General features: G+C 33.8%; 1 protein-coding gene across 5 annotated transcripts in view; it reads left to right on the forward strand.

Moving 5' to 3' along the window:
* The window catches only part of LOC123720001 (hemicentin-1), a 180,525-nt gene that overhangs the window by 54,192 nt on the left and 98,509 nt on the right, over positions 1 to 27,824 (forward strand). The gene's annotated exons all lie outside the window — the stretch shown is intronic.

Genomic DNA, 27,824 nt, shown 5'->3' on the forward strand with positions numbered 1-27,824 from the left:
GGCAATATTTTGTAAAAGTAAGATTGATTATGCTCAAGATATATTATATATAGTATTACGATGATTCTTTGAAATACTTCGTCCTTAGCGACGTTGAAATAATATTTTAATGCCGTAGGTAACACAATGTTACCATGTAGGTAACACAATGTGCGTAGGTAACACAATGTTACAGTCGTTTTAGATAACATTTGGTATAAAAATTCCTGTTCAAAGTTACAAACCTTAAGGCCCAGGGGAGAAGGAATGAATTCTGTGTCGACTTGCGCTTAATTCAGTGATTCATATTTAAATGTGTGCAAATGCTTTGTGGTCGGCCTTTCACTTTTTGTGATGTCCATAGAGACATATACATACAAAATGTACAAGGAAACTTTACTTTTAATGTGACTTTGATGCAAAAAAAATGGGTTTTAAAAACAATATATTTTGTTGTCTTCTGGTAATAATCGAACAGTATTGAAGTATTGTAAGTAAAGAAATCTAATGTTCGAACACATTTGTCTGGAAACCTTCTAAAGGAAATTGATTTACAGCATTTCCATTCTTTTCTCTAAGTTAACGAGCCGATGCAATTTAGTTAAAGTAGTCAACTTCTACGTAAATTATCGTGTTACAAATCATAGTCGGTTTACAATAAGTGTTAATAGAGTTTCACTAATATTCTTTTAAAAATTATTTTACATCATAACATAATACATTATATATAATAAAAAGTAGAAGGAGATACGGAATAGATTCGATATTCCAGTAGGATTTCACACAGTGATGTTGTTTCTGTCCTACGGTACATACAAAACAGTTATAAAATCCTTAAATTAAAACATAAACAAACCAGAAATTCCTTGTTAACCAAAAGTTAATTGAACATTTAATATTGATTTGGTTTAAGATTTAAATAAAAGTTCTTTAACGAAATTTATGACATAATTTACAAAACTAAGTTCTGTAACTCTCTCTCGCTTACCACGATTCTTGAAAAGCTCTTGAAACGTCGATGTAAATAATGTAATAAATAAAAGTTGTGTTCGCTAAAAAGTTTATTACATTTAAGAGTGTCCTATATCTATATGTTACAACGCTATTAACGTCTGTGCCTTACACAAGGTCTTCGTAAATAGGGTTATAAGAATTTTTTTGTGACATTGCATTAAAACTGTTACACAAATCATTCAAATACCGTATAAATAATCTTATTTATCTAATAATTATTCCCACATCGCAATTGACACTATATAACAATGCAGGTGAGTCAAAATTAAATTTAAAACTAGCTGTAGACAAGTTGTAGTAATTACAGTCAACAGTTTGTAACTATAAATTAGTTTATAAACACAACAACTTTGCCAAGCAAGTTGGTATTTTTGGTTTATTAAACAAGCTTGTCTCGCGACTTGAAACATATTACCTTAACAGAGATAAGTAATACTTATAATTTAATTAATTATTGAACTTTTCACTTATCAAACTTATATGTAACAAAACAAGGGTTACAGTCATTGAGATTATCAGAAATCTTTTTCTTTTGAACTTTTAAACTTCCCTTGCGTTCCTAAACTTTTAAGTGTCTAATACCTTTTGCCCAAAGTTGTAACTTGTACCACCGCGCCCTCGATAGCAAATTTTCCGAATTGGCTACATAACAATTGTAACTATCTTATTTAAAGAAAGTTTCAAGTTGAAACGGACGTTTTGTATTTTTCTTTGTTTGTAGACGCTTCTACAGATGTTCGTCTATGAAACCATACGATTATTACCATACGGTCAAATGTATATTTCTAAGATTTGTCTTTGTTATTTAAATTAGCGTAACGGACTAATTACATAGAGAGTACTTAATTAAAAATAACTGTAGTCTTATATTACGTAGTAAGTACGAATTATAAAAATACTTTTAGCAAAATACTTTTCTATCGTGTTAAAAGACCGTTTATTAAATAAAAAACCTCAATTTGTTAGCACAAAACGGCTAGATTGTGTGACGTGTTATAGTTTGTAAAGAATTAAAGGTATTTTTACGTTTTTAGCATTAAAGTATATGGCTTATAGAAAGTTCTGTCGGCTATGATACGGTTAGGAAAAAAGGCGCTTGTTGGCTCGAACTAGGTTTAGAGGATTTTACTTCGCAAACAAAACTAATATTGATACTACATTAGCACTTTTTTAACTTACACCTAAAGAGGGAAGTAGAAGTAATTAATTATCATGAGTATTGCGTTAATATTATTTTATGTTTTATTTCAATTGCTGTATAAAGCTGTCACTCCAAGATACTGAAAATCAGTGTTGCTGGTGACAACAACTTAAAGCTGAGTTGCGCCTAGTTTTTATTTCATTTGAAGACAGTTACAAGGCAGTTCTCAATGTGTTAAGTGAGCTGCAATTAATAATAACTTTTAAGCAATTTAGTCGAGTAACTAACTAACGAATATAAATAAAAAATAAATAGGAAACCATAACACTAAACACACATGTTTTACTAAAACCAAACTACTTAAATAAAATATACTTTTAATATCTCGTAAATAAGCAGATTACTTCCATCAAGGATTTTAAATATAAAGTGATCGGTAAAAGCTAAAAGTATATAAAACTGATTAAAACAAGCTTCGTAAATCGTTGAGCTTATGCGCGCTGACGTGGTGTACCCAACTTTTACTTCGAAAACAAAATTCTTTGTTGTTAAGCATTATCGATTCATGCGTATTAACATATATTATCACTTTATTTAACAGTTTTTTTATTACGAGCGCACTACTGGCCTGTCCCGACTTCACATGGCTGGCCTATATATATATATTGGTATATATAATTAACTCTCATGTACCTAGTCCAGCCATAAGTTCTGTTACAAATGAACATGCATTTTTTTTTAAATTTACACCTATATATTTATGAAAGTATCTGAAAATTCTATTCGAAATGGCCACTTTTGGCTTTTATACAGGCCTTTAATCTGTTTGGCCACGAATCTATGGATTTACGCACTGTTTCCAAAAGAAATTTCGTCGCTGCTTGCTCCAAAGATTATTTAAAAAATAAATCAATGGCGCTACAAACTTTTTAGGTCTGAGCCTCAGATTTCTGTATCTGTTTCATGATCATTTGTAAATTGAATAGGCAAGTAGGTGATCAGCCTTCGGAGTCGCACGTTGTAACCATTAGGCATCCCCGTGTTGTCTAGAGTAGGCCATGTCCTCTAAATCTGATCATAATTTGAAGTCTAAAGGGTTGAGGTCTGCGCTACATGAGGGCCAGTCTTCAGCTCTTATAAATTCCGGAACGTTGGGTTCAAGCTAGTCATGAGTAGTTCGTGCCTTGTAACCACGTGCAGAATCCTGAACACTTTAGCTGAAGTTTTAACTCCTTTTTCACAAAATGTAGTTTTATGATTTCTTGATAAGACACACCCCACCAAACCATCACATCAAGATGATGACCACGTTGTACCTTTTCGACCACTTGAGCAGCTTCTTTAGAACTGTGAGCGTACACTTTATCATTTTGCTAATTGTAGTGTTCTTCATTCGTGACTTTTGTTATAATCGATAAGATTTTTTGCTCCCCAATGCGGTTTCGACGAAGTCTGGCTCTAATAGAATTAACAGCCCTTGTAGTTCTAACAGCACGCGGACGCCTCGATCTATTCTGCTCTTCGACAGACAAAGTGTTGTTGTATCTGTTATTACTACGATATACGAACATACAACTGATACCACGCTTTTCAAGTGTCTGGAATATGATCGGCGGCTCCATACCTACTTTGAGCAAGGCGATCACTGCAATCCTATTTTCTTTAATACCTCATTCCATTAATGTTCATGAACACGAATAAATATGTAAAATGGCGCAAAATCGAAAAAAGTTTTTAAAATAATATACGTGTTCCAAATTCAAAATAATTTAAAAGTTGGAAAAATAAAAGATTTGATGGCCAGGCTAGTTATAATGAATAGATAATGACGTATGCATGATCTGAAATACCTAATTTATAATTAAGGGATACGTGTCTTTGTTTGTCATTTATAGTATAAATTTAGTAAACTGGTATTATGTCTTGGAGACTTAAAAACATTACTCGTTAAGTATATAAGAAATGATTGTCGGAATAATTATTTAAAATGGTGAGAATATTTTATCAAAGACTTGAAACGAACTGTCGCCATTATGAAAATTACAACGTTATGAAGGTAGAAACGAATGGAAATATAAAGAGCACAACTATTTTATTTATTATTTATATTTCAATCACGTTTCGGGTTATATTTAACCATTCGTTATTGTTACATGTCGTAGATCTATCGACTGGCACTTTACAATAAGGATTCACAGTAGTTTCGCCGATATATTACTAGCCGATATTATATATATATATCTTAAAAGGAGCAATGGGCCTCCATAGAAGTCATATTAACAGATGTAGTAACATTGCCTGATTTATTTGACTTGTTCATTAGTTCTACTGTTAAGTATTTCATTTGGTATGTTATAAACTACCTATCAGTGAAACCTACCAGCCTCCTGAAGAGGATTAGGGAGCGAAAAATGTCTACCGGATATAAAATTTATCTTTAATGGTATTACTGATTATAGACACATACTAAGCCCAAAATAACTTCAAACGCCTTTATTGAAAATCGTGATGAAATCAGATTCAGTCAAAGCATTACAAATTACAGCTTTTAGCTAAATCGTTTTTCGCGGTTTCAATACTCAAACCTGAGAATGAGACCGTATTATTGGTATGAATGAGACGCAACGTTATGTAGGTGTTTCTAAAGCACTTTGTGCTTTAATAACATACATATATATAAAAATTAGTTAGTTCCCGAGAAAGAACCGAGAACTTTTATAAATTTTTAACAAAAAGCGTCAAACGTAACTGCGAAAAAGAGGACAAAACTTGTCTCAAATATTGCGTTCTAGTTTATCACTCTTCTGTTTATTTCCCTACTTCAGCCACAAGAAGGAAAATTTAATCTTAAGAATAATCAAATAAATAAAGTAAATAATTTGATTGCAGTTGCTTCAACTCCAGTACAATAAAGCTCTCTGAGTTTGTTACGCCGAAGAAAATATGGGCCAATACCTTGATCTAGAGTTTGTGCTAGATGAGCCTTAATTTACCCATCAATTCAACATATGCGATAATAATAGATCTACTGCAGTCTTTTGCTTTCTTCTACATTTATAATATTATTATTTCTGTTTGCAAGTTTAACAGTGAATGCCGTCGAAAGAGTCCTAATACAATTTCATATTAACGACTCAGGTTCCTTTACTTTACTTACTTTAGGTTTCCTTTACTTTAGGGATAGCGATGTCTAAAATATTTAAATATAACAAATGTACAAAACCAAGGTCATTGAAATTTCTTATGCTTATTACACTAGCAAATATTTTAAGCAGAAAAATAATAACAAAGTAGGCGTATCCACTGCCATACGTCAGCGTAACGAAAAAGACAGCGAGGTATATCTAAGCATATTTTACGATTTCCGCAGCAGCCTTCAACACGGCAGCGCCGCTACAAGATTGCTCTTTTATCCGCAACGTCCTATAATTAACACTCGAGAGAAACATAAATAGCTTACTTCTGACCGCGGCTTTGTGTATCGTAAGATAAGATATTGTTATGCTGAGTACTTAAATTCTCCTAGTATAGAACTAGGCTTAAGCCACTTGCTTAAGTAAATCTGAAATTTCTTACAAAAAACCTTTCATACTAAGAGTTTAGGCAGCTTGGCTAAACCGGCCTTTAATATATTTCAAAGGACCTCCTAAGTTGCACCTTCATAAAGCTACATTGACATGTACGTAATATCAACATGTACAACATGTGTATATGTATTTTAACAATTATCCAACAATAACAATGTGTACCTACAAGGTACACAAAGTTACGGAGCGAGCGAAACCACAGGCAGCGACTAGACTCCAATATACATTCCTCTGCGGATTCCTTTAGTTACACCACACGGCCACAGTGTACGGCACACTCGCCGAAATGCGTACAGCGTCAACATGTTTGATAAGCTGTACCGCAGCAGAAAAACAATTACTGGGTTCTATTAGGATACTGTATCGACGTTTTTATTGTTTTTTAAGTCATGTTTGTCCAATAATCTCACGTATTACCACCATAACATGCGATCGTCAACTGTCGCGGCCATGGTAATGAATTTGTACATGAACGGTCATCACCTCTATATCGAAAATTAATTAAAAATGTAGTTATACTACCATTTTTGTAAACTGTATATTTACATCACTACTTACCGCGACGTATGTGTGTACAAAAACATCTAGTTAATGTGGAAATTTAAAACAATGAGCTTCACAAAGCATGTTGTGGAAATAGGAAACTGAGTAATCCCTTGTATTTCTATTGAGCGTAAATAATAAATTAAACGTTAACAATTAATCAAAACCACTGTTGAAGTGTTCACTTTAACGACAATTTAATCGTTGTAAACCTGCATAAAGGCCACTTTTTATAAAGCTTTCCTAAGCTAAGATCCATGATTCAAAACTACAGCAAAACATTTTATAACCCAAAATAAAACTGAACTTGCGTCGCTGATCGTAAAATTCCTCCGAGAAAGGTTCTAGCTGTGTACGGTGGTGCACACAAGTGCTGACTTTACAACCGGATCAGCGCAGACTTTTAGTAGAATTTTATGGTTTTCTTTATAACCTTAAAGGTGTGAATTTTTAGAGCTTATTAGAGAAACTGTCTTTAAGTTCAACAAATCAGAGAAACTTCGGTAACACTCTTTTATTATAATAAATACTGGTGGAAGGTATTAGGCGTTGTATTAAAATGTTTGGCGTATCCATTTGCGATTGTTTGTACTGTATGCCTCGGATTTCCTCGAGTGTTGTTTAAATAAAGTCGGTTAATACCACAGTTTAACAAAGCTTTGTAAAAGTTAAAAACATAAAAATGACGCAAATAAAAACATGTTCATTGAAAGAAAATCCTGTTTTCATTTTCTCAAAGTACTTGAATTCTCTACAATAACATATTACTCCACATTAGGAATTGTATATTTGAAAAACGCATGAAAGTCTGATGTGCTTTATTCGCTTAATATAAGGTTTACTTTTGTTCAACATATTTTCGAGCATGGTTTTCAATTTACGTAGTTATAAAAGCATTTTATATAAGTTTTACTGCGTGGAGATAAAGTTCATAGTCGTTTAATTTAACGTGATTCAGGTAATGTGAGCCTCGCAATAATTCTACAATTAAGCAGACGCCTGTAACGCGTGGCCTAGCTATAATTCATGAGTGAAAGCGATAATCTAATATTCTTTCTAATTTATCTCTCTTCTGTAGTCGCGTTCTTTATTACTAAACGTGTTGGTGTTGCATATTTTTCTTCATTCCCCACTGTCTTCGGCAAGCCTCGCCGTCTGTGTCATACTAAGCCCTGTAAATAACTTAACTTGGTCGGTCCAGCGAGTAGGGGATCGGCTTCTCGTGCCTTCTAGTCCACCTGTTACAAGTTTCTCTAATTTACCGGATTTATGTCCGTGCTATATGTTCAATGATTCTCTGCATTCTTTGGTAATACACTAAAGAGAGACGGGTCATCACCTGTAGTTGTCACCATACCACATTTCAATTAATCGTTTATCCTTCGGCTGCTCACATAGTCCAAATTTCAGCACCGTGTAAAATATAAGGAACACAGTGATTCGACCACTCGTTTTTTAAGTTTATATAAGAACTAAAATCAACTACAGAGAAAGATGCCTATTACAGCTACACCACAATTTTTTTTATTTCAGGCCGGAAATTTTATTAATTTTCTATTATATTACCTACTGTTTAGTAAAATTGATTTGATAATTATATTATATGTTTTTGTATTTAAATTTCCTTCCCTTCCCTTCTTTCTAGACAGTTGATAAAATTTCTAATAACAATTGCAAATACAGGAAATATCAAACCGCCATTCGCCTAGCGTTCAGCCCCCTCGGTCGCAGCGTTCAGAAGATTTATGGGCTGACCCAAAATGAAATTGAGTCGACACACTCAGCCGATTACTGAGTGTACCTGCGAGTTGTAATCACTACTTTGCGATTTATTGCTTCTTAAGGCGCGTGGATAATTTCCTTATTCGCGTTTCGGAGCTAATTTTAGGGTCTAAGTGGCCATTTGTATAATGTAATATTTTGTCATTTCCCATCGAAATTTTAATGAAAATATGTTTTGCTTATCGTGCATCAAATAAATGGGACCTTACGCGAATAGGTGTAATGTATAAAATGTAGAATAATTGTAAAAAAATTATATTAGATTAAATCTAACAAAGTATAAGGATTAGGGTAGTAAAAGCTCCACGTGGTGTTAACGAACAAATCGTCACAATATGATGAACCGCTGAATTTCGGGAAACAAAACAGAATTAACTTAAAATAACAATTATTGCGCTTTTGTTCGCGTGCCCCAATTTAGTTCCGAGCGTCGCATACAAATGTATATAAAACATTTCGCATCGTCCATAATTGTCTTTTGTTATTGGTGATCCTCTTTTAAATACCAAGCTATTACGTCACATTTTGGAGTTATGACAAAAAGTAAAGCCTTCATCTTAAAATACTTATACCAAACTCTTAATAGACGACTAGAAACGAAGGTTAAACGAGCAGATATAATATCTTGAAATCGATTGAATTTCAAAAAACAATATTCTTTTTTATAATATTAATAAGCGCGCTAATGAATATCTAAAAAGGTATTATTAGGAAGAATAACAAGAAATAACCACTCCAATCTGTAATTTATTCTAAGCTAAATGTATATATTGTATTATTCGTAAAATAATTATCCAATTTAAGCGCTGACAAACAACCAACACTTGACAAATATCGCACGAAACACTTCACAATTAATTAAACCAAACCTTCATCTGTCTTCGGGACTATAATAAGTGTGACGTCACGTTCCTCCTAAAGCTTTGCTTTTAATTTTAAATTATAACGCAAAGTTTAACATATTTCTATAGTAATATCTATTAACACCGTCCAGATTTTTTTTATTTATTAGAATCAATTTATATTTGTCAATGTAAATAATACATCTCGTTTTCTATAAAAGTAAATATTTATAAATTGTTCTTTTATATCTAATAACAACAACTATCCCCTAATATTAGAGGGTACTTCACTCAAGATATTTAACATTAAAAGTTTTCCCAATGACACATTTTATATCTTTGAATGCTCGACGGGCCTAAAACCAGAAAATTGTTTGGTAAAGCCTCTGTCAGACGCACGCCACTTGTAAAAACGATATGAAAGCCTCCCGAAGCTTTCAAGGAAATCGACCGCTATATGTGTATTGAGATTAATTGTTTGTGAACCTTTCCCAAAAGAGTGGATTGAAATGGGAATTCTCAAATATTTTCTTTGAGCACCCAAGTGCTACGAGATTCATTCCTTGTGCTACGAGCACTACGAGAATCGGTGCTATTAGACGCATAAATAAATACAGTATTTACATAATATAAATCACTTGGTTACATTCGCGGCGCACACTTAAATCATAATAACCAATAGTAATGTAAATATTCGTTAAAAAATCAATAAACTCTAGTATTATGTAAAGCATAAAATCAACGGCAACCCTGTCCGCTCGCTCCTCCAATTGACAGACCCTCAACGTGTAACGTGACGTCATGGTACCTGTTAAATTTAATTGACACGTTCGACGTTTTGAATATGGAAGAGCACTCTCTTGGTTCATACATTTGATTTCCTATTATTTTAAGAATATCTGGGCTAATGACTATTCTAACCTTTGTAGGATAGAATTTTATGTCTATGGAAGATTGTTACTGGGTTATATTAAAAGCATTGATATTAGGTTATACATTAAAAACACAATTTTGCATCGTAGGACCATTTCTTTAGGAAATTACCTGCCCAAATGCACCTAACAACTATCCTACCATGGGCTTTTGTGAGCCTGTCATTAAAAATTTAACTGACAAATTGACATTTGCATACTTAACGCCCCTAATTTGCTTAACTAACTAACTTTGACTAATCTTTTTCCTATCAAAAACAATCTAATTAGAAAATTTAATTTTGCTTAAGTAAATCCATTGTATAATTTAAATAATTTAATTAAAGGAATATCAGCTGAGAGCACGCGTTAATTCCTTGAAACGTTCGCTCATCTTTACCTAATTACCCAAATAGAGCTATAAGCCACATCATTATGTGCTACGACTTAGGCTACACATACACGGTATACTTCCTCATGCTGTACCATTACTCAACTAACTTTTCAAAAAATAATTTCACTTAGTTTACATGACTAAGATGTCGTTAATTTTATTCTTGTTAGAGCTATTTGTAGAGACTATAATTATATATTTGTACGTACAAAAATATTGATTTATTAGGTCTAATCCTAAACTATTAGATTACCTAAGTAATTTATAATTTCTGCACAAAATTAGTTGTTAAAAGGCATGCGTGAGATATGAGTAACACCTTTCAAGTTTAAGTGTTTATCGGTCCTGAAAGTAAGTAAGTAAGTCTAGGATGTGGAAGTGGCTGAGTATGGTTATGGTGGGCCAAAGCGCATTCCCTGAAAATAGAATGCAATATGTGAAAATAACAAAGATTTGTAACCTTGATCAAAAACCTATTGATCCACGTTTAAGAAAAATGAGTACGAAACACCTCAAGGCAGTATTTTGGTATTACTACTTTTTCTAACATAAATAAATGAGCTTTCTGGTGCAAAACACAAGAAATCGAACAAGATTAAATATTTAGATAGTAAAGACTTAATATTTAGACGACGTCATCATCTGGATGAAATCGAAATATAATCAACAAATAAACACCACGAAAACTAACATAATTCATTTTTATATAAAAATACTAAAGTAGACATAATGATCGAGTGCGTTTTTTTGATACACACTCATATAAAAATTACAGAACAAAATAGACAGCTTCGTTTATGTGTTTTAGAAATGTCCTTATTCGTTTACGGAACGTAAATATTTCTAAGTCAACGGGAATGGATAATTGTCGAAATAGACTTAGGGATAGATATTGGCTCGCCAAAATTTATCTGGAATTGTATAGAAAAAATGTACTACTCCAGATAAATTTTTGGTCCGGTCCCTTGCCTCCTCAATGTTTCAGTTCAATAATGTGATGATGTAGTGATAAAATAATATAACAATTAAAAATAATGATATGACTCATAATGTAATTGTAACTTCTATTCTACCTATGACAAATTTGTAAGCCAATATGTGTGACAGAATATGCGAACTTTAGATTATACCACCACAACATTTTTGAACCCTATTCTTGCAAATAAATTATTATTATTACAGAAAATTTATCTTTAAAACTCTATATGTTTTTTTTATTTTGTTTTTTTTAACATTTGCAAATAGGTAAGCCAGGAACTATCGAAGTGTTTGAAGATACTTGCATGAAGCATGAACTAATCGGTAATTTAACAACCCACACTTCATATACAAAAAATAAAATTTTAACAAGTTCCAACGATTCAAATCTATAAATATAAAAGCATGATTAAATACGCTCGCTTTTAAAGTTTGTTACAATCATCATTATGCAAGCAATGGTAACCTTTTGCTGTAAAGGTTTCTCAAAATAGGAAAGTCTTTTAATATTTGACGAGGTTTTGGTAGTCTTTGTCCAGTGCCTCACAGTGAGCACCGTATCTTAATGAGAGATATTGTAGGCAATGGTACACTCGGAAGGTCATCAAGAATTTATTGAACGTAAAGACCGGCTTTATCACTTGACAAATGGAGGTTTCCAGACATAAGTATAACAATTTACTTAAAAAGCTCTATTTCTGTGTTATTTAATGTTAAGAAATTCCATCTAGTATCGTAGATCTATTTGTGCCTCCTGGAAGGCTTTCTAGACTAACACGCAAGAGGTACTAAGAATAAAAATTTCAATAGCATCATCTCCTATTAACTAATTATTTTGTTTTATAGATTTACAAAAAAATGGCTGGTTTAAGACATTTTAGGATCAAAAGTGATTGTTGAAGTGATGATTTTATTATTCAATCACTTCAATATGTGTTATACTTATAGCGATGAAAGTTTAAGATTAATAAAATTGTATCCACAAAGCTATGAATTTCATTTTTTATCAGTAACACATATCAGAGTGTGGCCCACACAATGTTGATACTTGTATACTCAATCGTAATCCGTTAAACCACGCTCAACCCGTTTTAATCCGAGTACAGTGTTTTCGAGTGCGTCGGTTATTAATAATGAAACTAGGTTATATTTTTGTTGCAACAAGCATACCTTGGAGATTTATGTCGTCGGTAATATCGAATATTTTTAGATAAGATGATATATATATATCGATGATATATACAATTAATACAATAATGTTATAAAAATTCATGGATACTAGGAATCGGATCCAAGAATACTATTTCAGCCTTATAATAAAGAACATTAGCTATAGGAAATTATTCACTACATCATAGTTACACCAACCGATTATTAAGATGTATTCGGACAGTTACGAATGTATACATAAAGCACTTAGGTTGCATGATCAATCAATTAAAAGCTGTTACCTTGCTATCATCATATTGCATCGCATCTATTTTTCTTACAAAAAATAATAAAACATCCGGTACACGCTTGTCCACCTGCAAGCTTATTAAGCCTGCTGCAGCGCCCGCTGGCTTATCAGGCAAAATATTTGCCGGCGGCCGCAACGTTCCGAATTATTACAGCCGGTTTTTATATTATGACCGTATTCTGCTCTAAATGAACTTAATTTTCAGCATTAAAAGATACTGAAATTTGTATGTTTTTCAAAGTAATTATAAGCTATTTAATTTAAAACAATACACCACTTCAAACATACACTACTTATTTATTATTAAGATTTTATGAATTTGTACTTTTTGTAGATAATAAATCTTAATTTTGTCACGTTATTTAAAGCACGTTCATAAGGGAACATATAACAATAAGTGAATTATATTAAGGTGTTAAAGAACTATGTTTAGTTATACTAATGTACGAGAGAAAACTAGACATGTACGAGCAGTACAGATCTTGTTTGGAGGTTAACTCCTCACTATGTTGTTCCTTCGTACGACCTGAACATAGACCCCATTAAATCCTGGGGTCAGGGTTTAACCGCACGACCCTTGGGATAAGATTTTTACTCTTAGCGTCTACGCCCATAATACATGGCTCACTTGCCTTAAGGACCCATGAGTCCCAGGTGGGGCAGAGGATATCGAGAGTCAAAACCTGATCGATCGTCAGGTTCAAGTCAAGTCTTTCTAGCTTGCGTCGCCAGAGATAAAACCTTGCTTTTCGCGCTCGCGGAGCGCATTTTTGGCGTTTAATAGTTCTAATCGATTGGCACCATATTTCATAACTAACGTAGTAGATGTTTGGACATTCAGGCCAGAATATTAACAGATCATTCCATGTAGGATAGTAAACTTAAAGCTAAATTAGGGATACAAACATAAACAAAAAATAATAAACGTGATTGAGCTAAAACCGTGCAAAAGCCACGTCAGTTTATTCAGAGAATTCTAATGCAATCGTCGAAAACATACTAATTGAAAAAGTTGAAAGTGTTGTGACAAGTCGAAACACGTCGAAACATTGTATAAATATCACATGTCATGTTGAGACAACTTTCGACGTGTACGTAATTGCGAATGCTAAAAGCTAAAGTTGTTCGATGAACATTTGCCTTTTTTCCCCATTGCTTATTTTAGAATAGTTTAAGCATCGATTCGCTTTTCATAGCAATGTTAAATTATGAAAATACTTTAATTTAATTAAACATTCTGTCAATTTTTCATTTACTTCTCAGTATTATGAAACTTTTCTTAAGTAAAATATCAATAGCTTGATAATTTTATATTGTACACAGAGTATGTAATATACATACAGGATTGCCTAAACTTTATCTCGTTTCAAGTAGAGGCTCATTAAGTATTAATTTCCCGGCACGCAGACTAATGAAATTCATTCCGATACACATAAACGCAATGCGATGTTTCAGTATAACTTATTATTTGACTAATGCTGAAATGGACCTTTTCCGCAAGTATATTATGAATTGCTAAATTCAAGTCAAGCCCATAAAACTATTTATATGTCGCATCAATGGCGCTGGTATCAGCTGTCATTGTATTTCACAGAGCTCGGAAATTAACAACGTAAAAGTCTTAATAGTCTATAACCGTTATTATTAGTAGTTTACTTGATTTATCAATATTGACTTTGCATTCAATGTTTTTTTAATCTACAAATTGGTCATAGTAATTTCTTAGTCATTATTGATGTCGGAGAAAAGGTGCCACTGTCAGCTACGATTGTCATTGTCAAATATTTTGAAACAGTTAATACAATTGCTAAATTTCATTTGCAAATGTTGCTAGAGTTACAAATTAATGACTATACAGTGGTCATTAATTATTATTATTAAAAGTAATTTATTATAATTCAAAACATTAAATAAAGTAATATGTGACACTCGTTCCTATGACTGTCGATTGACTCTGTAGTCGATTCGGGATCGGTCCGACCGGCAGAACGACCTACACGAAATGTCAGGAAACTTGTTTATTATAAATTCGGTAGTTCACTCAATTCGATTGAGCGCTCGAACCAAGCAGAAGCCTTTAAAAAGACTTTTGGATGGTTGACGCACGTGTCAGTGAGATTTTAGTTTTTCTGTGATTTTCCAAAGCTAAAATAGTTGTTATTGTTCTATCTTCACAAAACTAACCCTATTGGTGCTGGTAAAGTATAAAATTTAAACTTATACAGTCGCTGCAGTTCCAGTAAAATGGATCCTGACCCCGAACCTCCCGACCCGGGAACCTTTTCTACGTCTCGCAAACGACAAGGAGAGGAGAGAAATATGCCTTCCTTTAAAAAACAATTACGGATCCCACTCAGGCGAACCCGTCTGTTCAACACCTATATGTCCACCCCTCCTTTTCCGATGGCCCTCGATCGTACTCTAATGATGATAAAGGTCCATTCATTGTCCAAGTTTCCCGGGAAGTAGAGGACCCATCTTCTGGAGCCTCGTTACGTTCTATTACATTCAGTCAGTTTATGCATAAGCACAAAATTAGTTCTGTCATACACGGTGGTGTAAAAAATGTAGGCCGTAATAAAATTACCGTTGAGTTCTCTTCTGCTGAAGCTGCCAACAACTTTCTGGTTAACCCGATTCTCGCTATGTGCAAGTTTAAAACTATTATCCCTTCTTATAACATAACCAGAATGGGGTTGGTCAAAGGTGTACCGGTAGACTGGTCAATGGACGAACTCGTTGATTCATTAGAGCTTCCTCCTGGATGTGGTGAGGTATTAAAGTCAAGGCGACTGAACCGAAAATCAGTTACTGAGGGTGTCACCACCTGGGTGTCTACCCAATCTGTTATCCTTACCTTCAGGGGACAAATACTCCCTTCAAAGAGTTACTCTTACCACACTTCCCTCCCTGTCGAAACCTACAAACTTCCAACCATACAGTGCCTGAACTGCTGCCGTTTTGGTCATATCAAATAGATCTGCCGATTTAAGCCCAGATGTTACAGGTGTGCTCAGCCCCATACAGGTGATACGTGCGAAGTCACCTTAGAAACATCCACATGTCTACATTGCTCAGGTAAACATTTTGCTTCTGACAAGGGCTGTCCAGAATTTACTCGACAGCAATCCATAAAAATGGTGATGTCCCAGAACAATATCTCATACATTGAAGCAGCAATTCGGCTTCCACTTGTCCGACGTTCATATGCTGAGATAACAAAAGAAATGTTTACCCCTCCTGTCTATTCTCTAAGATCTCCTCAAAAAGCCCAAACTCCTACCAAAACTTCCTATCGCCAAACAATGTATCGCTCCTCTCGTCCCCAAGCTTCTCTAGCAAAGGGGTACGATAGAACAGCTCACCAGACTATTGTTGGTGAGTGCTCCTCATCTCTCCCAAATGGTTGTGCTCTCAACAATAATGTTGACACCCTTCCCTCTCAGGGCAAAATGTTAGAATTTCTTTCTGAATTCCTTCGCAGTATTGTCGCCCCATTTAGCGAAATTCCCCTACCGCCCAACGTTGCCAAAAACCTATCCCAACTCTTTAAATTATTACAAAACGGACCCAATAACCCTAATTCAATGGAATAGTAAAAGCTTACGTTCAAGAAAACACGAATTGATCTCCCTCATAAACCTCCATAAACCCACAATTGTTGCCATCTCGGAGACATGGCTGAGACCTGGTTACCGATTTCGGGTGCCTGGTTTCTCCTGTCTGAGGGATGACAGGAATGATGGGTATGCGAGCAGTGCTGTCTTTGTACGGCATTCCCTCCCTTTCTCCCAAATTCCTCTTCCTACCCATAGCGAACAGATTAATGCTGTTGCTGTTCGTACCTTAGATATTTCTTTTGTATCTTTGTATATACCTCACCCTTCTCCTTCTGTTCTTCCCGAGATACAATCAATTTTATCATCCCTTCCCATCCCTATCATAGCCATGGGTGACTTTAATACCCATCACACTATGTGGGGGTGCCACGCTAGTGTTAGGTTTGCTCCACTGCTGATTGACTTACTTGACGTTGTCAATCTCTGTATCCTCAATGATGGCTCCCCAACTCACAGGGTATACCCTAATCAGAATCCCAAATCTGCAGTGGATCTCACCCTCTGCTCCCCTAACCTAGCCTCGCAACTAACTTGGAACGCCCTTGAGTCCACCTATGGCAGTGATCATTTTCCCATACTTATTACATTAAACAACAAATCCTTATCCCTCTCTTACCACAACCCCCTTTTGAAATATAAACTCAAAAAAGCAAACTGGAAAGAGTATGCCCAATCCGTTGATTGTATGGTAGACACTCTGCCGGATTTGGAACGTGAAGAAAATGTCTTGTCTTTCTATGATCTATTTTTAAATTCTCTCATATCTTCGGCCGATTATCAGATCCCCAAAAAGCACTCTCCTAAAAATCTGCTGCTTTCCTCTCCCTGGTGGGATGATGAATGCAGCGATTTGTTTGGTAAGAGAATGGCTACAGAGAAATCTTACTCAGCCTGTATGTCTCAGGAGAACTTTAATAATTATCAGAGGCTTGATGCTAAAATTAAAAGGTTAGTATCGAAAAAGAAAAGATCTAGTTGGATACAATTTTGTGAATCCCTTAGCCCTCGCTCTCCATCCACTATTGTGTGGTCAAATGTGAGGAGATTCCGTCGTTCCCTGAACCATGTTGATGCTTCTTCAAATAACCCTTCTGACTGGATTAACAACTTTGCAGACAAATTGGCTCCACCTTTCGTTCCCTACGTGGACTCATTTCTGAGTTCTATGCCAGCTCCAGCTTCCGATGAAATGGATGCTCCCTTTTCTTTCTCTGAGCTTCAAATCGCTCTTAATGGTCTCAAAGATTCAACTAAACAAATGTTTTGAAACTGGTATTATACCGGCATCTTGGATATCTCAAATAGTCATTCCCATTCTCAAACCTGGAAAAATCCCTTCAGATTCAAATTCATATCGACCCATAGCTTTGTCATCTACTTTAGCTAAAGTAACAGAACACCTTCTTAAAAACCGACTGGAATGGTTAATGGAAAGTAGAAATATTCTCCCCTCCTCCCAATTTGGGTTTCGGAGGGGTTGGAGTACCACAGACAGCGTCAGTATACTGACAACAGACATTCGCCTAGCCTTTACAAAAGGAGAGTACCTTGTGGGTGTGTTTCTTGATATTGCTTCTGCATATGACAGTGTCCTACTTCCGGCGCTCAGGCAGAAAATGCTTAAGCTGAGTGTACCTTTAAGGATGGTTCATCTCATATGTAATCTGCTATTTTGAAGATCTATTCTGATAAAGCATCAGGATACCTCTCTTCCCCCCAGTCTAGTCTGGAAAGGTCTCCCTCAAGGCTCAGTTCTCAGCCCTCTGCTCTATAGCATTTATACCCACGACCTCGAACTGTCTGTCACCAGTTTTTGTAACATCTTACAATATGCTGATGATATTGTCCTCTATCACAGCTCAGGCAGTATAGGGGAAGTATCTTGTCGTATCAATTCTGCTTTGTATTATCTAGGCCAGTGGTTGTCTGACCACGGCTTGTCCCTGTCAGCTGGCAATTCTCAGGCAGTGGTGTTTACAAGGAAGAGATACATTCCTACTCTACTCATTTCATTTGAAAATCAAGCAATCAACCTGACAGATAAAGTAAATTTTTTAGGTATTTATTTAGACAATCGGCTGAACGGAATTGCCCACTCTGAACACGTAATAAAAAAATGTGAAAAAGGTATTAACGTATTAAGAGCAGTAGCGGGGGTTTGGTGGGGTGCTCACCCCTATTCTTTAAAGTTATTGTATAATGCCTTAGTACGTAGTCATATGGATTACTGTATGTTTGTTCTGGATCCCTTTAACAAATCAGCTGCTGGAAAATTAAACAAAATTCAGTATAGGTGCCTAAGAATCATTCTAGGTGCAATGAAATCCTCCCCTACGAATGCTTTGCAGTTTGAGTGTGTTGATCCTCCTCTACACATTCGCCGGCAGTATTTATAGGGTAAGTTTTATGCTTCCATCCAACCAAACATACCAAGACAACCCTGGTTTTGTTATTATCGAAATGCAAATCGCTATATTACATCCACAATCTCGCGTCTGCGTCTTGGACATGCTTGCACCCCTGTTCATCTAGCCAAGCTCCGGATAAGGGATCACTCTATCTGTGAGTGTGGCTTGGATGAAGGCACTGTATCTCACATACTATTTAATTGTCTCAAACTAACTTATCCTCTTTATGACATTCTTCCCTCTAAAGTCCCCCGCCCTTTAAGTGTTAAATGTTTGTTAATGTTTGTGTTTAGTCCATATTGTAGATTTTTATGTAAATATATAGAAAGCAATAGAATTAAAGTGTAATATATATAAATTATTCATAAATAGTAAACAGTATTTAATAATGCTTTTACTCATATTTGTGTTGTCTGTGCTGTCTCAAAACTAACAATCCAATTTCAACTATTTTTTTTGTGTATATTCAAAATTAACTTAATTATTATTTTTACCGATCAATCTCCTTCGTGTCTTCTCCATCTACACGACACTGGCGAAGTAACTTGTGCCCAGTTGGCATAAATAAAAGCCATAAACAAGAAGAAAAAAAAGCCTTTAAAAAGTAAACTCTGGTTTTTACTATTTCCTTAAATTCGTTTCGTGAATATAACAACTTGAAACCATAGCCGAATGTGTGAGAATTTTATTCAGTCAACCAAGACACAAGATTGAACTAGTATATTATAAATTCATTCATAAAATCAAGATTATAATAAAGCATTTCAGCGGTTACATGAATATTAATTGTCCTTGAATCTCAACAAATGTTTGCCCAAACTCCGTCCCATAACTCAGCCGCGTGTCAAACAAGTAAGTTAGTTAACACTTAACACCAACTCATTAGACTTAATACCAATATTCATAATATTTATGAACTGACGTCTTAACTGTGGTATATATTGAATAAAAAAGTCATTAATTTCCTACTATGATAAATGATAATTATTAATTATTATGATTTATACAAAGAAAGAAATACCAATATTCTGTTACTTTGTAAACACATAAGATATGTTAAATTATAGGTTACAATTTAAGTAGGAAAACCTTCATAGGTATATATTCTTGAAGCAGGTCCAAGGAATGCCATTTTTCCCTTGAACAAACCCTTGATGGCTTTTGGTCCATTACATGATGTGACTCATTCTGTCCATCTTCCATAATATGGGAGGTTAACCACGTGTCCCGCCCACTTCCATTTTAATTATTTTATCAAACTTGACTGCATCTTTGGTTGACGAAAGTTAATTCAAATACGCATTTAATAAAGTTCACCCCTCTGACAAGCTTACTATTTTATTTACTTAACTTGTTTGAGTATTCTCATATTTGACAAGCGGAGGTAAGGTAAAGTAAAAGCTTTAAGGTTCAGTAACATATCACTTTTAAATATTTCCTGCAAGCTCCAGTATATATTCTAGGTTGCTGTATTCTGTGTTCAACGTTCAAATAAGAACTGTTTCTCTCGAAGCTTATTCGTTTGCCGAGGTATGTGTAGACTTAAGTATATATATGGTCAATGTTATGATAGTAATGATATAGCCTTCCATTTAATTACTTTTGAATTTTTGTAAGTACACTAAAGTGCAAAAAAATTATGCTTATATTTATGCTTTACTCAGAGGCTACTAACTTCGTAGCACACACATAGTACAATTTATATCCATATTTCATAAACAGTTTAGATGTAACGGATTTATGAAATAGAAAATTGTCTATTAGCGACCGGCGCAGCGCGGGGAAACTTGGCACACGCGGGAAATTATGAATATTTCACAGATTTGTTGGGAAATTGTGCTGAAACATGAATCCAGAATTTTTGTTATCTATATAGTTTTTATTCCATTTGGAGTATTTTTTTTTAATCATTTTTAATTTAAATTTATGTACATGGTATACTTTTCTAAAGATATAAAATGATGGATTAGCATTATTAGAACATTATTAGAAAAGATCTACAATATCTATTAGAAAAAAAATGACACAGCATCTGTAAGGCAACTGCGGAAACGACTCATATACCAGATCCTTCAATAGTGCATCACGTAACATCCAAGATTTCGTTACACTCATGGTGTTTCTAGCTAAAAACTGAGTCACTGACGACATATTGCAGGCCATTGGCTATAATTTATAAGCTCACTAACTGTGAGGGGGTTGCCAGTCGCAAAAAGTCGACAAATCGCCACTCGAGGCGTGGAAAGAGCGATTTTTCTTAAGGATTGCGATGCCACTGTTTCATGAACAAATATACGGGAATTTCTCAAACATATTGCTTTAGGAGACTGTACATTTCTCATGCTGGAAATACCGTATTGCTATGTTGTACTGAATGTATTCTAATCAAGAATATTTCTTGTTTATTCTGTATAAAAGTTCTTTTGAAGAACGTTACATATAGCTATTAATTTATATTATTTTTCTTTTCAATTTTTATTTTTCATTTACCTATTATGAGCAAAACAGAATTAAAATCTCGAGTTTATTATTTCTAAAATATTAAAGTAATGATTGAATTTAGTAAATAGTCTTATGTGCAACCCAAGATAATTCACGTTGCATACTAAACATAGGCCCGTTGGGTGTGTGTAATGTTATGAAATACCGTGGTTTATATGGAATGTGGACACAGACAATGTCGTGATTCTGAGCCAGTCAATATTATAATCTGGAACAATTCAGTCGAGAGTCGTAAAGTAGAGTGTTGACGCGAGGGATCGCACTGCCATCATTTTTATTGTCTAGAGCTTTTTGGCTTCAGGGCCGGAGTCAAGTAGGAATTATGTCGTATAATTGTTGAATATATTGTTAGTAAATACCTTAGAGTTTGTTTCGGGCGTTTTGAGGCATATGTCAGCTATATTTTAAAATGTTTACTCTATTTTTCAGTCAACTCCTACAAAAATAGATACCAAAAGTAAATTATTTCAACAACAGGGGTTGGCTGACTTTGTAAATGTGCCGAACAGATATAATATTCGATAGTTTGTAGCCACTGTTATTACTCTGTCGTTGACATAAACCGATGGATAACCATACATCACTTTGTGGATGTCTCTTTGACAATTTGATTTTTAGCAAAAATAATACACGTATAAACCATCTTTGTAAATATATGATAACAGTGTATTAACAATTAATGAATAGAATTCTTATACATTTTTATATGTAGATGAGCTCCTAAAATTGTTGGATCCGAACCTGGGATAGGTCCGTACTTATTTTTTATTCGTCTAGACTTCTGGATATAGTTACTTACATTGAAATTTGATGCAGTTTGCCCTGTCTCTGATTTTGTAGGGAATCAAAAATATTTCGATCCTAGAACTACACTTTGTTAGTTACTAATCATCAGCATACATTTTTTACTTATGAGGAGGTGATAGTTGTGTTAATGTTATTTATCTGACTAAATGAAAATTGACAGGTTAAATAAATGGAATTTCCGATTAAGGAATCTTGAACTTCGTGTTTACGTTAAATTCTAAGAATAAACTTTGAGAATACATCGTAGATATGACGAAGCGGAACTTAAAATATACAACATTAAAATGACTCTAGGAATTAGCTTAGGTCATTAGAATCTTTATAGATCTTAAGCATTCTTCATAAATCACATGTACGTTTGTGGATATTCGATCAAAAATCCATTTTAATATAACAAATAAATCATTTCAGTAGAATCTATTCGGCTGACCTGAATGATGGTAAAAAATAAATAAAATGGCTAACGGATAGCGTATCGTTTTTCTGCTGTCACTATCTTCCGGCAACAATGCCGGTGATTTATATTCCAACTGTGTTTTATTATAGTTTGCAACATTAATATTCTCTAATGTTTATAGTATAGTCTTGTTTCTAGGCAACAATTGCGCGCCATATTGGATAGATTTAAAATTGCAAGTTTAATTAGAGCAGTGCGCAAGTGACTAATTCAGCTAAAAAGGCTTCCGCATGATATTTTTATATAACATAACATTATTGTTAAAATATAACATGACAGTAACATAACATTTATTCAGTAATATATGGTTATCCATATATTACTGAATTAATTCGCTACAGCTTATACTACGGTTTGACATCAGTTTTCTGTATCTGTTTTGTGATCATGCAATGAGTGTTGATTAAACACGACGTTGATTTCTGTTTCCTTGCGATGCTTTCCTTCACTGAACGAGCGAGTGTTAAATACGCACACAGACTATGTCCGTGTTACAGTCCATTTGTGCAAAGTTGGGAATCCAATCTACGACTACAGCAATGAAAGACGCACGCACAAGCCCTTGTGGCCAACGTTGCTCAAAGTTTTTATTCGAAGATATATAATAATAATAATACTTATTACTATTATTTTTATTATTTTAAATAAACGTCTTATAGTATTTAACTTAATTGTTTTCTTAAGCAAGAAATATGTAACCGAAAAAATAAGATAAAAGTAAATACATATATTAATATGATCTACGTATAAACAGATAAAGCTGAAAATAATTAAGATAAGTTTGCTTGTTAACTGTTAGTTAATTTTTACAACCTTATTACGAAGTTATGATTTCCAAATTTTTTAAGCCATAGTAGTACCTATTCGTAAAATTAAAATATTGTTTTTAATTAATATTGTACCAGTTTTGTCGTTTTTACGTGACGTTATTTATATTTTTCTTTTAAATACCGTGGTTATGTTAAATAAAAAGCCGAACGACTTCTATTTGAGAACTTCGTAGAAAATTCTTGAAAAACTCTATTCAAATTCAATGCACTTTATAAATATTATATCCAAATTCTTTATATGCTTCGTATAAAACGCGTGGAAATGACATTTCGAAAATATCTGTGAATTTGGTAAATATCGCGTTGGAGAATTCACTTTGGAATGACGTCAAATATTCGAGTTCCAATGCCGAGGCATTTACGCGAAATTTTCCAATGAATTTTTATTCATTGCTCTCGAATGAAACACGAAAGTTGGCGTGTAATCAAATCAACTCTGTTGCTATTTGTTTAACAAAACTTTGACAACATAAATTAATTGATTTAAATGGATGTTGTGACCGATTCCAGTGATGGTCACTTTTGGTTCCTAAATTTAGGAACTTATACGATCTAAGCAGAAACTGTCTTGACTTCAAAAATTCAGCAAATTTATATATTTATTTATTTTCTGATACATAATATGTGCCTTTAATAAGTAAAATTAATAAGCCAGTCCCTTAGCTCCTTAAAAATGTAAATGCTACTAAATGGGTTTCTCGCCAATTAGGACATCATAAAAAGAAAATATTAGGGTCAAAATTAGCTGTATACTTTCTAACTTGACCATTGAAAAGTTTTCAAACAAATTGTAGCTCATTTCACGTTTCACGCGAACAAAAAGTTGTTCCGTTAAACATAGCTTATTATTTTTAGGAAAACCTGAAAAGGCTCTGTCAAACAAGCGTAAGAATATATTTTAATATTGTAAGTAAATAATATAACTGACAATAGTATAGGGTTGGATAATCTGCAATAAACAAACTCATTTGTCGTTTATTTCACAAGGTTTGACCTTTTAACCATCTTTACTAATTACGCTTTTGTTTAAGTTATACTATGAAGGCGACGACTTTATATTATGTTCTCGGTGGTATCCAACTACGATAATATGAACCTTTTAGGAGACCGTAAAATCATTGTTTTAAGAGCTCTGTATGGATATCCCTTAAACGCGACTTTAGCCTTTTATTATAGAAAGCATGAAACGTATTAAATCACATCAAGAACTTGGGCCATAACCGCTCAGCGGTTTGTGCCAAAAAGTTGTGAAATTAGCCACCGATTTATGGGTGAGATGCTAATGCCCCGGATAATATTCCGGCCGTTTTGCGGAATAACTGATTTACATGTTTTCCTGCGACGAGAAGTAATACGTTCGATGGTGAAAGTTTTGTGATGTTTCGAAATGATGCAAAACAAGCGCCTCAGGGCCACAACGAGTCTCTTCTCTTGTATTTCTTTACCGTTTATATACAGAAAATAAATATCCGATGTTCTTTGTAATTACTAACTTTGTTTAGATATATTTTTATATTTTATAAACAGCAGTGTTGGTATAGTGGCTTCAGCGTGCGACTCTCATCCCTGAGGTCGTAGGTTCGATTCCCGGCTGTGAACAAATAAACTTTCTTTCTATGTGCACATTTAACATTCGCTCGAACGGTGAAGAAAACATCGTGAGGTTAAAGGTGAAAAAGGTTGTAGCGTAGGTTGTTGAGACGTGAGTAACTTTATGTCGTGTTACCAATTTTAAATCCCAAAATATATACTATTTATGAAATTGTATAACAAATTAATTTCTACTGTAGTAAATTAAAAAAAAACTTCCATTATTCATAAGAACTTAATATTATTTTCTGCTCTGACCAGTGAATTCCTTGTTTCCGTTTCTAAATAATAATAAAAAAAGAAGGTAATTCGTAAAATTAATACAAAAGCATAGAAAGTTCTTATTTAAAATTATGCGCATTCCATATGTATTAAAATACTGGTATCTGTAAATATCAAAGCAACAAACTATCTGTACAAAGTTGAGTTCAGTGAGTTGACTGCGCAACACTGTAACGGCGAACTAACTTTAACAATATAGAGTTAAGAGCTTGTAGATCCAGCATTGCTGGCTTTGAGATTATAAAACTAGTGAATTGCTACACAGTGCCGAATATTCTGTTAACTCAGCTGTGTAATCCCATTAACCTTATTGCGAATATTTTAAAATACCTTAACGTACTCGACCATACCAACTGATTATATATTCCCGTTAGAAACCCAAACGATTGTTGAAAAGATTACTAGTGGAAGTGATTATTAAACAAGTGCGCAGCGGTAAACTTCGAAATATCGTTGTATTTCTTTAATTATTTTATTAAATCTGTAAACGAAAACGTATTTGTTTTACAACATTATTTAAAATAATAATTCAATTTTGACATATTCGCTGCGCGTGTGTTGAGCGAAGTGAAAACCCTGAAAACTTTGTAATTGACGTCCACCGCCTAAGGACATATTGGAAAAGTTGCGTTTCCGTGTATAATCAGTATTCAGTATTTGGAATACAATTTTTCTTATATGTCATAATAATAACATGGTGTAATAAAAGATCACTATTGTTATAAGAAGAACCAAGAGAAAACTGAATTATTTGGATGTTGCGGTTAGAAAAGTTGACGACACTTTAACTAAGAAATCGTTTAACAAGAAACGTGCCGAGAAGTCTTAGAGTTCACGCACCAAATAGTTTTATTGGCCGAATTTAAAGAGCGACATATCAGAGCAAGAACATTAATTCAAAGTGGAACCTCTTAAAACTATGGCAATAAAAAAGAAATATTTCTTACAAGTTCTGTAATAAATGTGCAACTTGGTAATTGGACGCTTTACCGACAATTTATGTGCAACTTACGTCCGACTTCCTTTCGTTTTCAACTTGTTTAAATAACAAACCCAAAAAGTTGAAAACGTAAAGTTAATAATATTGTATATGACATTTATAATGCAAACTTGTCGGGTGTAGGCAATGAGTCGTAAGAACCATGGGTCGCTAGTTTTTAATATATTTTTAGTGTCTTGTATTTCTATGGAAAGATGATAAATATATCAATTGGTTCTTATGAAAGACTTAATAATACAAGTACTCCATTGGCCCAATGTAGGTGTGCAAAAGTAGTTTCAAATTGAAACTATTTAGTTAACTTTGTGCCGTAAATTTGTTTTTATTTTTTAAATTTGTAAAAGTGACTTGAATATGAAATAAAAGTACACCTCTCTACTGGCTTCTGCTATTGTCAATTATTAAATTAATAAATTCACTTATTATATCACGAGTTTTAATGGTCACCAGCAATAAGCGGTTTTTTATCCTATACATATAAAGATACATGTTTTTCTTGATTCCCCTACATTTAGCATCCTTTTATGTGTGTATCCTTCCTTATTTGTATTGATTTGACACTACTTTAAAGTTACCGTCAATTCTATGTTATTATTCAAACGTATAAACGCATATTGCTGTCTAATTCATACATATTGCATATTAGTTTTTTGATCTGACCGCGTGTTAACTGATATAACAAAATATTGACTTTCGCGTAATTTGTTTTGTTTATTTTTATCATACCTAATTTTACAATAGTTTATAAGCACAGTTATTAAAAGAGTAATGAAAAGAGCTTTTCAATGTAAGTGTTAAGTAACAAGCAACAACAGATCGTGTCGTCACAAGCGGCCGGTGGCTTAGCGCTGAGTTTACAAAACGATAATCTTACACCGAGAGGAATATTACACAGAAATTACTTCTTCTTTTAAATTGTTTCTTTTTAACTCTATCACACCTTACAGCGATGTATTATACAATGTTTATCTATTTAAGTGTCTAGGTAATGTATTTTTCTAAATCTCTATAAATATTATTTCCATATCATACAGAAAAATTATAAGTATAACACCACGATTTAAGACGGTGACCCGATAAATGTCCTTCAAATTATATTAGAATTTTAATTTTATTGTTAGGGTAACTATAATCCTTGGCCCTGGGGTCTAAATCAAGAGAAGGTCAGATTGACCCCGGATTATTTCCTTTTCGACGAAACCCGTTCCTAGATTCGGTTCAGATTTGCAATAATATATTAAGATTACGTTAACGATATTTAGATTGAATAGATCACTTAACTTGAGATCCATAGTTAAAACGGTTATCGACAAAGAGAAATTAAAACATAATCATTAAGATCACAAGGAGAATTATGCACAAAGAGGAGATTACAACACAACAAAGAAGGGATTTAACTAAGGAAAGTGTAAGAACCAAATAAATTAGAACTAAGTTATAATGTTAGTTGTTTATTAGTTAAAGTTATTTTAATGAACATAAGCGATAGAAGAAAAACGAGCGAAAAACATAAACGTGATTAAAACCCTGACTAAAGCCTGACGTAGTTTAAAAGTTATTTACAAATATCTCAATTAACTAAAAAATAACATTTAACTACAAAATAATGAGCCGTTAAAGTTTAGTTTACAGTAACTCGAATAAAAATTAAATAGGATCCCCATAGATCCAACCTGAATTCCTACATCTTGCAGAAGT

The sequence above is a fragment of the Pieris brassicae genome, chromosome 2 (genome assembly GCF_905147105.1).
Source record: "Pieris brassicae chromosome 2, ilPieBrab1.1, whole genome shotgun sequence".
NCBI classification, from domain to species: domain Eukaryota; kingdom Metazoa; phylum Arthropoda; class Insecta; order Lepidoptera; family Pieridae; genus Pieris; species Pieris brassicae.